Below are 13,806 nucleotides of genomic sequence, written 5' to 3'. Positions count from 1 at the left end.
CGTAGCATGAGAACCTGCACAAAGCTCACAAACCATAGCTATTTGATTAACTCCATACGTAGCCAGAGAATCAACCTTCATTGATAGCGCTTGGAGCTGGGCTGCAATAGCGGTGGCTGCATCAACTTCTAGAATACCTGCTACCTTGCCTGACGTCATCCTCTGAGTTGGGTTCTGATGCTCATTTGCAGCCATTGTCTCGATAAGATTGTATGCCTCAGTATAGCTTTTAGCCCATAAGGCGTCTCCAGCTGCTGCATCGAGCATGGGCCGAGATTGGGCCCCCAAACCATTATAAAAACCAGTGATTACCATCCAATCCGGCATTCCATGATGTGGACATTTTCTCAACATTTCCTTGTAGCGTTCCCAAGCCTCGCACATAGATTCTGTAGGTTGCTGCGCAAATTGAGTAAGAGCACTCCTCATAGCAGCAGTCTTTGCCATTGGATAAAACTTCACCAGAAACTTTTGCGCAAGATCTTGCCACGTAGTGATTGACCCAGCTGGTTCAGAATGTAACCAGTCTTTAGCTTTATCCCTCAGTGAGAATGGGAAAAGCCTCAACTTGATAGCCTCATCAGTCACGCCATTATACTTAAAAGTGCTGCAGATCTCGACAAAATTCCTTATGTGCATGTTGGGGTCTTCAGTTGCCGCTCCTCCAAAAGAAACAGAATTCTGCACCATCTGAATAGTGCCCGGCTTGATCTCAAAGGTGTTAGCTTGAATAGCCGGATGAAGGATGCTTGACTGAATGTCATCAATTTTAGGCCGAGAAAAATCCATAAGAGCTGGATCAGCTTGAACAATACGATCTCCCATGTTTACTGGTTCTTTCTGCTCAGTTCCTGAATCCTAATCCTCAAAATCTAACTTCTCCGGTGTATCAAGAACTTCGTCTTTCTCCTCAGCTGTATCTAAGGTCCTCTTGCGAGCACGAGAACGAGTTTGCATAAACGTTTGCTAAAGTACCTGAAACACAACCGAAAAGAGTAATTAACTACTACGTCCTAATCACTGAGTCCTAATGACCAATGATGGTAAGTACATAAACTAAACAAATACGCCGAGTCCCCGGCAGCGGCGCCAAAAACTTGTTAGGGCGAAATCACGCACTAATATTCACGCAAGTATACGCGTTCGCAAGTAATATAGAATAATTTCTAGTTCGTTCCCTCAGAGACTCAGACTAATTTATTGTCTAATTTAACTCACTCACCAATGTATGACTACTTCTCAATGTTAAGATAATAACACTTAAAATTGTTGATTAAATATTAACTATAATTAACTACTTAATTAACCACCTAACTAACACTTCAATTTATCAATAATAAAACACTCATGAGATCACAACTTCATTATTACTTCCTTCTATAGCCATTGTTATTACCTTTAGCATGTGACAGTGATGATATTAATCGAATAACACGAAACTGATAAAAGCCAACTTTCATTGTACTAATACCATTCTACCAAACATCCACAATTAAGATAGAAGTTGAATAGTCATCAATTATGTTGAGTTCCTATATGTCTACAGAAATTGACAACACAACGATTTAAGCACAAGTTATTCCTTTTTTGATTACATAGGGCAAATAAAACTGTTAGAGTTACCCACTAATCATGCACAACGTACATGAACCTATGCTAGCATGGCAAGTTCTAAATCTCAAGATCCACCGTCGCTTCACAGGAGATTAACACCCTATCTTATATGTTCGCGACGCACATAAGACGAATACGCACAACCAATACTAGATATCATGCAATCATCACATACTAAAGTATTAAAAAATTAACTAAAGAATTCCATAATAAATCCGTTGCAACCCCATGATCACGATTAGCCCATAATAGAACTTATCGCCATCATGGGTTCATATGAAATCATGATAAACAAACACAAGAAAATAACAACTAAACTGATTATATTAAAACAGAGTACGTCACAAGAGTAAATAAGTCAAAGCAAGAAAACTAGCATCCAACGCTACAACGAAACAAGAATCACAAGAATATATGCTTCCTCTTCGTTGCTGTGTGCTAAATCGGTCTTCTTCCTTATCTCCTTCGCTTCTTGCAAAACACAATCTAAAATATAATCTCCTCTTAATACTCTATGAAAACGTCTCAAATATACCTATATAATAGTCCCATAAAACTCAGATTACATAGAAGTTGGAAGCCAAACAGAAGTAGAAGTCTAAAATAATATATCTTTTTCCCCGACCCTGCGCGGCCGCTCAGCATTTCTGCGCGGGCGCGCAAGGCTGCTGCGCGGCCGCTCAGCATTGTTGCGCGGGAGCGCAGGACCCTACTGGAAAATTTCCAGGTTTGCTCCGTTTCTTCGCCGTAATCTGCCCGTTCTTTTCCTCTCTCAATGGTGAACACATGCCAAGGCTTATTCTTGATGATTCCTCCTCCGAAATGCAACTAATACCCTGAAATGCATAAACACTAGAAAAACGCATCAAATACACAAAATACTTGATTTCAAGACACCAATTTAAGCCATTTTAAGACGTTCTAAGTGGTATAAAATGCCACTTATCACATTCCTCAACATACTCCACCAACAACACCAATTTTAGATGCTAATCTCAATGCAGATATTCCAACAACACCTCTTCTGAATCTAGATGATGAAGTTCAGATATTAGGTGCGCATCAAAATTTGGATGTTGATCAGAACTTAGAGGATGATTTTGAAACCTCTATAGCCTCAAATACTATCATTTTATTAGAGAAAACTGATTCTGTAGGCTCTGTAAGTTCTGATGCTGCAAATATTGACACTACTGGTGAAGATGCTATAAATGAAAATGCTGATGCAGCTGGTCCTTCAGGACATGCACCTCTACTAGCAGTTCATAAAGCTGATTTGATTAAAAAGTTTGTGAGAGGGGATGCACCAGTACCTTGGAGTGAAACTCCAAGAGGACATGAATGTATCAAGGAGTGGAACAAAGTTGATTTTGTTCCTACTGAAAAAATTCTTGCTGAGCACCTCGCTAAAGCTGATGAGATGCTAGTGAATGATGACTTCAAGCACAACACAGAGTTACTGCATTGACTACAAGGCACCTTCAAGGTCAACACTCAATAACTCAAGCCAAGGTGAACAAAATTCAAGAAACTCTGATTTAGCAAGACATGAATATCAAATTGGAAAAGAACAAGTTTTTTAAACCAGCCTTTGACCGCATTGGGTATATTGAGAAAGCTCAGGAGAAACAGCAAGCTCAGATTGATGAAGTACTGAAGAATCAAGCTTCTCAACAAGTTCAACTAAATGAAATCCAATCTTCAGTGGAATTACTTCTCTCTCTCCTATTACCTGATGATGCCAAAATGGGGAGAAAGTGATTAAGTCCAAATGCAAATCTGATTTAGCACTGAAGAAAAATGATGATGAAAATGATGACCAGGGAAACTCTGAAAGGGGTAGAGGTCATGGACAAGGCAAAGGCTCTTCATTCAGGAAAGCAGGAACTTCTACATAGAAATCAAGTTTTGATGTTGATAGAAGAATAAGTTCTGATAAGCAAGTTCTGACTAAGCCTGATGTTCTAATACAGGGTGAAAGTCAAGAATCACAGAAGTTTATGCAGACACTGAAGCTTAAGGGGAAGGAAACATCAGTCTACTATCAAGACCCCAAGTTACAGAAGCTGGATGAAGAAATTTCAAAAAGACTGTTAGTCCCTTAACAATATAGTAAGAATTACAGAAGGGGGGTTGAATGGAATTCTTGAACCTTTTTCTCGAAATAAAAATGTTCAACTTGAATATAGATATAAGTGTTTTGATTAGCAAAATGCGGAATAGAAACTTAATAGAATCAAAACATAAGTAATTAAAAACAAGAGTCTTTAAAAACTTTCTGGTGGATTTAAATAATTCAACCAGAGATATATATTATATATCGAGAGGACTCTGCGTGCAAGAATGCTCACAGCTGTTTACAAATAGAACTACTGAGAGTACAGAGAAATGCTACGGATTTTGCTTACAAAGATTTCTCTGTTTTTGTATCACTACCCTCATTTTATTATTTGCTACATTCTTGGTTTATATATTACCAAGATTACAAAGTCAAAAAGACTGAATAAATATAAAAACTATCAGTCTTAAGCTTTGCTGCTTTTTGTCCTCTATTACCCAGTTAATGGGCTTCCACAGTAGTTTTGTATACATCTCGATGGCTGTGCTCAGCTTTCACTGTTTAACTGCTATTTGAATTCTTTATATGATCATCCGTTGGATTCTATGAACATCCGTTGGATATATGATCATCCGTCGACTTTCTGAACATCCGTTGATGGCTACATTGATCATCTGTCGACTGCTATATTATATTAAACATCCGTTGATAGTCATTTGATCATCCGTCAATGGCTTTGTTAATCATCCGTTGGTAGCTATTTTGGCACTTGACTTCATTTCACTTATGCAGAATTACAAGACATCATTTATATACAATTAATCAACCTACTCTGTATATCTAGTTAAAGTCAACATGACTTATAGGCTACTATAGAATCTATACAAAGATGTATACAGAACTGCGCTACAGACTTATTATTACATAAGCTACTCACTCGATGGATAATAAGTTAACATCCGTCGGGACTATAATGAGTTATCCGTCGGGACTATAATTCTTATCCGTCGAGTGCTACATTATTTCACTAAGTAAAATCTACTTAGATGTTTTATTTATGAAATCATCAAGTACACAACATATGCACAACAATCTCCCCCAATTTATGTCTACTGGAATTGTAGCCATAAATTAAGAGATACTTGATGATAACAAAATATCCTAAACATACAGCTTTAAAGATAAGCAGATAATACTAAAAAGTGCTTCAATTAAACAAAAGGTACAAGTTTTGGCTCACAGTCATTTTCAAGATGCTCCTCTAGCCTGAGCAGATTTTTCTAGTTTCTTGAAGGTCTGGATCTTCTTCCAAGCTTTCTGTTATTTTCATTAATCTGATTTTGGAGCTGCCTGTGGAATTCCAGTTCATCAGATTCTGAGAGATCTAGCTTTTCTTGCATTTCCAAGAGAGTGTCATTGCTAGAGATACTCAATTGGTCTTCTAACCTGAAGAATCTTCTCACACCTTTGTCATCTATGAACTCCATCAGCCAGTAGGGCCTTAGATGCACTCTTCTCCCTGTGTATGGGATGATTAGAGTCTTTGGGAGTGCATCTTTAGCTCTAATACTCCTTAGTTCTTCAATCTTCTTCAATACTAGTCTTCTTGCAGTTACATTGAACCCAAAGTTCTTCTTGAAGGATGAATAAACTTTAATCAGTACAGCTTGGCTTTCTTGAAGAATCCTGTGAAGTGGCCATTGAATCTCCCTTCCTCCTTTGTACTTGAACACTAACCTTTCGGGTAGGTTCATGTATGCATCAATTCCCCTCACTTCATCCAGTTCATCCAGATAAAGATTTAGATCTGAAAATTCTTTGATGTCACACAAGTACAAGTAGTCTCCCCTGTTGACTTTGGGTTGAGCTTTAACTACTGATTTGGATTTGAGAGGTGACAGCTTCACTTTCTTGACTGCCCTTGACTTTGTCCTTTTTGGCTTGCTAAGGATTGGTAAGCTGAAGTTAGGAATTGGTATGTTATCCCACTCTATTGGCTCATCCTTTGGCACAATAGGTTCACCATGAATATTTATGTAGGGATCCACCACCCTTATGTCTTCAAATACCACAGAGGGCTTTGATGCTTGAGTTGAAGCATGTGTGGGTTCCTTAGGAAATTGATCTTCCAATTCCTTGTCAACAATATCCAGTTTCCTTTTTGTTCTTCTAGCCAATTCTTTCTTCCTTGGGGATTTCTTCTGTTCTTCAATTTTCTTCTTTGATTCAGCAGCTTCAGATGGTTGAGAGGGAATTTGTTGAGATGAATTCATAGCCTGTAGCTTGGCCAAGATAGCAATCTGCTCTTTCTTTTATTTAGACTTCTTTGCATCTAGAGCAGCTTGCTTCTTTTCCTGCTTTAATATGGCTTTTTCTTCTCTCTTTGCTTGAGCAAATTGTGGATGTCCAGCTACCACACAAATTTCCTTTCCATTTCTGAATATCTTAGCAATTCTCCTTTTTGAAGCTGAATCAACTGGATCTTTATAGAAGATAATTGATCTTGACAGAAGCTTCTTCTCATCAGGTTTGGGTGTCTCAGACACAGTGTCCAAGGGGTTCTTCAAAGATGATTTTGGATAATTTGTTCTTGGTTTAAGAATTATTTCAGCCTTTGGAGACTTGATGCAGGAAGATTGTCCTCTTTCCAGATGATTCATGCTCATCTCATTCACACTTATTTGCTTGACTTGAGAGTGATGGATGGCTGACTTAACTGGCTCCTTGACAAGTTCAAACTTTTTCTGTATCTCCTCATCAATCTTTTCCCAGTTGATCAAACTCAACTTTCCTTTTTCATCAACTTTCAAGTTTGCTGTTGCTGCTTTAATTAGATCTATACCATCTGCAACTGGTGGCTTGGAGACAGTAATTGAAGGTATAATTATTTTGCTGATTTGAACTTGAAGTTTTTCCCCCTCACTTGGTTCTCTCTCCCCCTTTTTGTTATCATCAAGTTGAGGAGTTAGGCCTTGTGCTTTAGCCAGTTACATGAGAAGATTTGTCTGAGTCTGTTGATTTTGAAGAAGGATAGCCACTGAATTCTCAATAACTTGAACTCTATCTTCCAGTTTGGCCAGCTTCTTTTTAGAATCTGATTCTCTCCTCAGTCTCAGTAATAGATCTTGCATGGTACCATATGGCATGACTGAATCCAGCTTCTCAGAATTGTAGGTCTTCAAGTCAGCTATATCCTTTTTGAGTTCATCTACACTCAGATTCTGTCTTAATTGCTGGATCTTCATGAGATGTAGAGAGTCTAGGTTAGCTTGAAGAATAGCCTTGGTACCAGCATCTGAAGTTTCCTGAAGGGCCTTTTGAATAGCCATAACTTGCTTAACCAAAGATACACCAAATTGTCCTGGTGTAGATTCCTTTGTCCATGCCCATTCAGGTAAATTTGAAACAGAACTTGGGCCCTCATCTCCCCCTAAGTTCATGCTTCCATCCAAAGAAACAGAGTCATCATCATTATAATTTACTTCAAATTCTTCAGATGGCTCACCAGCTTGAGAAGGCATCCTATTGACAGCAACTTTATCTCTTTGAAGAGATTCTGAGGTGTGTACTAAGTTCAAAGTCTGTTCTGCCTCCACATTGCCCTGAGCAGCCAACAGTTGATAGGCTAACACAGGGTGAGTAAAAGTGTCAGCATCCAAGGAAATGTTATCAATTACAGCTTTGTAATGTTGCTTAAATTGTCTTTCCTTTTCAGCATCATCCACAATCATTGACTCACTAGCAATGGCTGGATCCACCCTTATGGCTTCTGTACCTGCTTTTCTCTCATAATCTCTCTTTTGATGCATCAGGGTCTCAACCTGGCTCCCCACCCTCACACCCTCACCTTCACCTACTAAGGTGAGACTCCTCTCACTCACTTTTGTCAATCCTAAATAAATGGATTGTTGATTTTCACTCTTTTCCTCTCCTTTTGCCTGGGAGCAACCCAGCCTCTCACTCAATACACTCTCCTCTCTCAGTCCTAAGAGTGACTGTACAACCGCTAAATCTTCTGCACTTGAAATAATTGAAGTTTGAAGATGTGCAGAGATACTCGACGGATAAGTGATATCCGTCGAGTGAGTGGTAATGCTATCCTACGGATAACTGCTATTAGGCTTATCCGTCGGGATACAATCACTACTCGACGGATGAGCAATAGACATCGAGAGAGTAGAAATGAATGAGGTGGGAGGAGAAACTATTGTTGACTCTGTGTTGATTGAAGATATTTGGGGCACAGATGTCACAATAGAATCTGAAAGAATTGGCAAGTGAGCCAAAAAATCATCTAAAAGATGATGCTCACTTGCACTAGATTTTGACTTCCCCAACAGAGTTAAAGAAGGGAAATCAGGAATTGAAGTGTTTATCATATCCACTTCCAGAGAGTTTGTTGGTGAGTATGGTGTTTCAGATGCTTCTATAAACAGAGATTTTGGTTGTGACTCCACATTTATTGGAGCCACATCAAACTGAATTTGAGAGAGTGCAGGGACTGTGTCTTTAGCACCAGTTTGCACTGTGGGTGTGCCCTGTGCATACCCAGAGGTTTTAGATTTCTTCTTTCTTGTGTAAGTTTGGGGTGAGCTTGTGTCCCTAACCCTTTTGGCATGTGCTCTTGGGTGAGAGCTTTGTTCAATAAGTGCATCCTTTTGGGAGGATGTAGCTAGAAGTGAGCTTTTATCCTTTTTAAGCACTGCAGTTTGTTGGGAAACTGCAGTGTGGTTAGGCTGGGGTTCACTCAACTCTCCATCCTTATTCTTGGGGTTTCTTTGATGTTCACCCCTTCCCTCACCTAACTTACCCTCCTTCACACTCCCCTCTTTTGCTTTGGTGAATTTTTCAACTGGTACCTTTTGAGAGATACCAGAGGGGGTTTTCTTTGATTTGGATTTAGAAATAGCAGTAGTTTTGGCAGCTTTGGTAGGCAACTGTTTGGTCATTGTCACAGTTGCCATAGCTACTCCTGAACTCAAAGAAATTGAGGAGGTTGGAATAGTTGAAGGGATGGATGAACTTACCTCACTTACCTGAGGTGCCTGCATTACAGAAAAATAGAACATTGGCACATCCCTGTGATGGTTGGCTCTGTTCAAATCTGCAATGAGTCTTCTCTCTTGAACCCAACAAGCCAGTTTGTTGTTTGGGTTCTCAAGTACAATCTCTTGACATAGATGGTTAGCCAATAGCATGAAAAATCTAGCATAATACACATTCTTTCCTCTTTTAGCTAACTCACCTAGTTTAAAACCTAACTCAATCAAGACAAGGTCACTGAAATGATAAAATTTATCTGTAACTAGCATGTATAGCATGGAAATATTTACTGAATCAAAATTACTGACTTTTCCAGAGAAAACTTTAGTAACCACATCACACAAGAAACTCCACTCCTTCCTAAGACCCAATCTCCTAATATCACTTAGTTTAGTAGTAGGAAGTGCATAATGCATGGAATTAAGCATATTGATAATATCAGTGTCATTGTGTGGTGAAGTCACATTATTATCAGGAATTTTGAAATATGCTTTTATTACATCACTATTGATACAGAACTCATTACCTTTGATGGTTAGAGTGATGGTCTTGTCAGCAGAGTTGTAGATAGCAGTGGTCCACATTTCTTCAACAACTTCACAGAAGATTGTGGGTGACTCCAACATGGCGTAATTTAGCTTCTAATTCTTCATAAAATCCATCATCTTGTGATAGTCCTCTGATTGCTGAATACCCTTATTGACCAAAGCAGTGAAGTTGTTCTTCTCATAAATGAACCCAGTTTGAGACATAATCTTTACTACAGGTGCCATTGTTAGAGAATGAAAGCTTGAAGAGAAAGAGAATATTTGCTTGAGAGAGAATGAAATAAAAGCAGTTGAATTTGAGAATGATAAAAGAAAACAATTGCAATGAAATAAGCTTTTATACTATCTCAAAAATAACTGATAAAAATAATAAAGTAAAGTAAATTAACCAATAGAAATTGCCTAAAATAGCCGTTTAAAAGTAAACTGTAAAAATTCCACCCATTATCCGTCGTGTAATGCTTACAAACTGTAAGTATACTCAATGAATAATGTTCAGGGAATTAACGGCTGAGATTTAGACAATTCGACGGATGAGAATAAACTGATATCCGTCGAGTCATAAAGTATTCCAGAAAAATAATTAACTTTTATTAGCAAGTAGTATATCGACGGATGACTAAACTCGATGGATAACGGTCATCCGTCGAGATGCAAATTTTGACTTAGCCAAAATTTCATCCAAGACTTAAAAATCAACTAAATTTCTCGCTACATTACAACTTGCAAAATAACTCAGATAAATTTAAGAGTAATTAAGCATACCTAACTCACTTACCAACCTTGAAAAGGTGGTTCATCCAGTAGCTAGGTAAAGATATCTGCAAGTTGCTTCTCACTTGGAACAAAATGTAGCTCCACAGTACCATTCATTACATGTTCCCTTATGAAATGGTACTTGATATCTATGTGCTTTGTCCTTGAATGTTGCACTGGATTTTCAGTGATGGCAATTGCACTTGTGTTATCACAGAAAATAGGAATCCTTTCAACTTGCAAACCATAATCTAACAATTGATTTTTCATCCATAAAATCTGTGCACAGCAACTGCCAGCAGCAATATATTCAGCTTCAGCTGTAGAAGTAGAAACTGAATTTTGCTTTTTACTGAACCAGGACACAAGCTTATTTCCTAGAAATTGACAGGTTCTTGTTGTGCTCTTTCTATCAATTCTACAACCTGTATAATCTGCATCTGAATAACCAGTTAGATCAAAGCCAGAATCTCTAGGGTACCAAATGCCAAGTTTTGGTGTTTCCTTGAGATATCTAAAAATTCTTTTAATAGTTATCAAGTGAGATTCTCTAGGATCAGCCTGAAATCTAGCACATAAACAAGTAGCAAACATTATATCTGGCCTACTAGCTGTTAAGTACAGAAGTGAGCCAACCATGCCCATATTACTTGAAATATCCACAGACTTTTCAGTAGTGTTTAATTCAAGCTTGGTTGCTGTGGCCATGGGAGTTTTTGCAGATGTGCAATCCATTAGATCAAACTTCTTTAAGAGATCAAAAATATATTTAATTTGACTATTGAATATTCCATCACTAACTTGCTTAACTTGCAAACCAAGAAAGTAAGTTAATTCTCCCATCATACTCATTTCATACTTACTTTGCATCAATTTGACAAACTTTTTGCAAAGTTTCTCATCTGTAGAGCCAAAAATAATATCATCTACATAAATTTGAACAAGTATACTAGAGCCATTAACATTTCTGAAAAATAAAGTTTTATCTACAGTACCTCTTGTGAAATGATTTTCCAAAAGGAACTTTGATAAAGTGTCATACCAGGCTCTAGGTGCTTGCTTCAGTCCATATAGTGCTTTCAGTAGATAATAGACATATTCTGGAAAATTTGGATCTTCAAAACTAGGAGGTTGACTAACATACACTTCTTCCTCCAAATCTCCATTTAGAAAGGCACTTTTGACATCCATTTCATAGACCTTGAAATTGGCATGGGCTGCATAGGCTAAGAAGATTCTGATGGCTTCAAGTCTTGCAATAGGAGCAAAAGTTTCATCAAAATCTATTCCTTATTGCTAACAATAGCCCTTAGCAACCAATCTAGCTTTATTCCTGATTACTATGCCATTTTCATCCATCTTGTTTCTGAATACCCACTTGGTGTCTATTGGATTCTTTCCTTTAGGCTTGGGTACCAGCTTCCATACATTATTCCTTTCAAATTGGTTTAGCTCCTCCTGCATAGCTAAGATCCAATCAGGATCCAACAAAACTTCTTCTACCTTCTTTGGTTCTTCCTTTGATAGAAAGCTACTGTATAGACATTCTTCCTGAGTTGCTCTTCTTGTTTGAACTCTAGAAGAAGCATCACCAATGATAAGCTCAAAGGGGTGATCTTTTATCCATTTCCTTTGCTGAGGTAGATTAGCTCTAGATGAAGAGGTCTCATGATTGTCTTGATGTGTGATTGAGTTTTGATTGCTAGAAACTCCCCCTGAGTTTGTATATCTTTGATTTGAGAAAGGAGAATTTTCTGTAGGTGATCTGTCTTGACCTCCTACTCCTTTTGATAACCCGACAGATGATGAATTTTGAGTACCGACGGATGAGGCAGGTTGTCTTCCGACGGATAACACCGATTGCCTTCCGACGGATGAAGCATTATGCAACTCGACGGATGTTGAGTTTTGTGCTTCATTGGTGGTAGATTTGTCTGCATTATCCTTAGACACTGTTTCTTGATCACTCTCATCATCACTTTCATCACTAACCATCTCAACATTATCGAATTTGAGGCTCTCATGGTAATCTCCATCTTCCAGTCCTTCAATCTTTTTATCATCAAACACAACATGTATAGATTCCACAACAATGTTGGTTCTTAGATTTTAGACTCTATATGCTTTACCAACAGCATATCCAACAAAAATTCCTTCATCTGCTTTAGCATCAAACTTCCCATTTTGATCAGTTTGATTTCTTAGGATATAGCATTTGCAGCCAAAGATATGAAGAAAGTTTAGAGTTGGCTTCTTGTTCTTGAACAATTGATAGAGAGTCATGCATCTTGCTTGATTAATCAGAGAAATGTTCTGAGTGTAGCATGCAGTATTTACAGCTTCAGCCCAGAAATATGTTGGTAGTTTAGATTCTTCAAGCATTGTCCTTTGCAGCTTCAATAAGTGATCTGTTCTTCCTTTCCACTACTCCATTCTGTTGTGGAGTCCTTGCTGCTGAAAACTCATGCAGTATCCCATTTTCTTTATAAAATGCTCTCATGACAGAGTTCTTAAACTCAGTTCTATTGTCACTCCTGATTCTTCTAACTTTGAAATCCGGATGATTGTTGACTTGCCTTATGTGATTGATGGTGATTTCACTAGCCTCATCTTTAGACTTTAGAAAATATGTCCAAGAGAACTTTGAGAAATCATCTACAATTACTAGGCAAAATCTTTTCCTTGAGATTGAAAATACATTGACTGGTCCAAACAAGTCCATGTGAAGCAGTTGCAAAGGCTCTTCAATTGTTGAATCAAGTTTCTTCCTAAATGATGCTTTGATATGCTTCCCCTTTTGGCAGGCATCACACAGTCCATCCTTTGAAAACTCCACTAGAGGAATACCTCTTACCGATTCTTTCTTTACCAGCTCATTCATGGTCTTGAAGTTTAAATGAGATAGCTTCTTGTGCCATAGCCAACTTTCATCCTGACTTGCTTTACTGAGAAGATAAGTTACAGATTCTGCTTTAGTTGAGTTGAAATCAGCTAGGTACACATTTTCTCTTCTCACACCAGTGAGAACCACTTTGTTGCTTTGATTATTAGTCACAACACAGGCTTCTTTGTTGAAGGTTACTAAATTGGCTTTATCACAAAGCTGGCTGATACTCAACAGATTGTGTTTGAGACCATCCACTAAGGCAACCTCCTCAATGATGACATTGTCCTTTGAAATCAAGCCATATCCCACAGTATAACCCTTGCTGTCATCTCCAAAAGTAATACTTGGGCCAGCTCTCTCCTTAAACTCTGTGAGCAGGGTAGAATCACCAGTCATGTTTCTTGAACAACCACTGTCCAAGTACCAAAGATTCCTTCTGTTTCCCTGCACACATCAAAATCAAATCAAGTTGATTTTGGTACCCAAGTTTCCTTGGGTCCTGCCTTGTTAGCTTTCTTCTTCTATTTCTTAGGTCTTAACTCATTTGACTTAGGAGTTTCAGATTCTTCCTTAGTCATTTGGGTTGGGCCTTCGAAACCATTTAATGCAACAGAGTTATCATCCATCTTATGGCTAACAGGAAATGACATGCTTGGTGTAAACATGTTATTCCAGTAAGGCATGCTAAATGGCATTTGAGGCATACTGTATGCAGCATAATATGGATTAGGTGCAAATGGCATATTAGCAAACTGTGCATTCATGTTCTGTGTGGGCATAGCATTAACAGGCATGGGAGGCATTGCATTCATGTTAGGAAATTGAGACTGAACAGACATGGGAGTAGGCATGGCAGATTTGCAATTAACAGACAAATGATTTACTCTACCACACTTGAC

The 13,806-nt window shown here is 38.3% G+C and overlaps 1 non-coding gene across 1 annotated transcript; it reads left to right on the top strand.

Annotated features, from left to right (window-relative positions):
- The first annotated feature begins 325 nt into the window (after nt 1-325).
- Nucleotides 326-432, top strand: LOC141687769 (small nucleolar RNA R71). Its single transcript, XR_012561253.1, has one exon. It is a non-coding gene; the product is annotated as a small nucleolar RNA R71 (small nucleolar RNA).
- The last annotated feature ends 13,374 nt before the right edge of the window (nt 433-13,806 follow it).

Source organism: Apium graveolens, chromosome 9 (genome assembly GCF_009905375.1).
Source record: "Apium graveolens cultivar Ventura chromosome 9, ASM990537v1, whole genome shotgun sequence".
Lineage (NCBI taxonomy): Eukaryota > Viridiplantae > Streptophyta > Magnoliopsida > Apiales > Apiaceae > Apium > Apium graveolens.
This window is presented reverse-complemented; position numbering and strand designations above follow the sequence as displayed.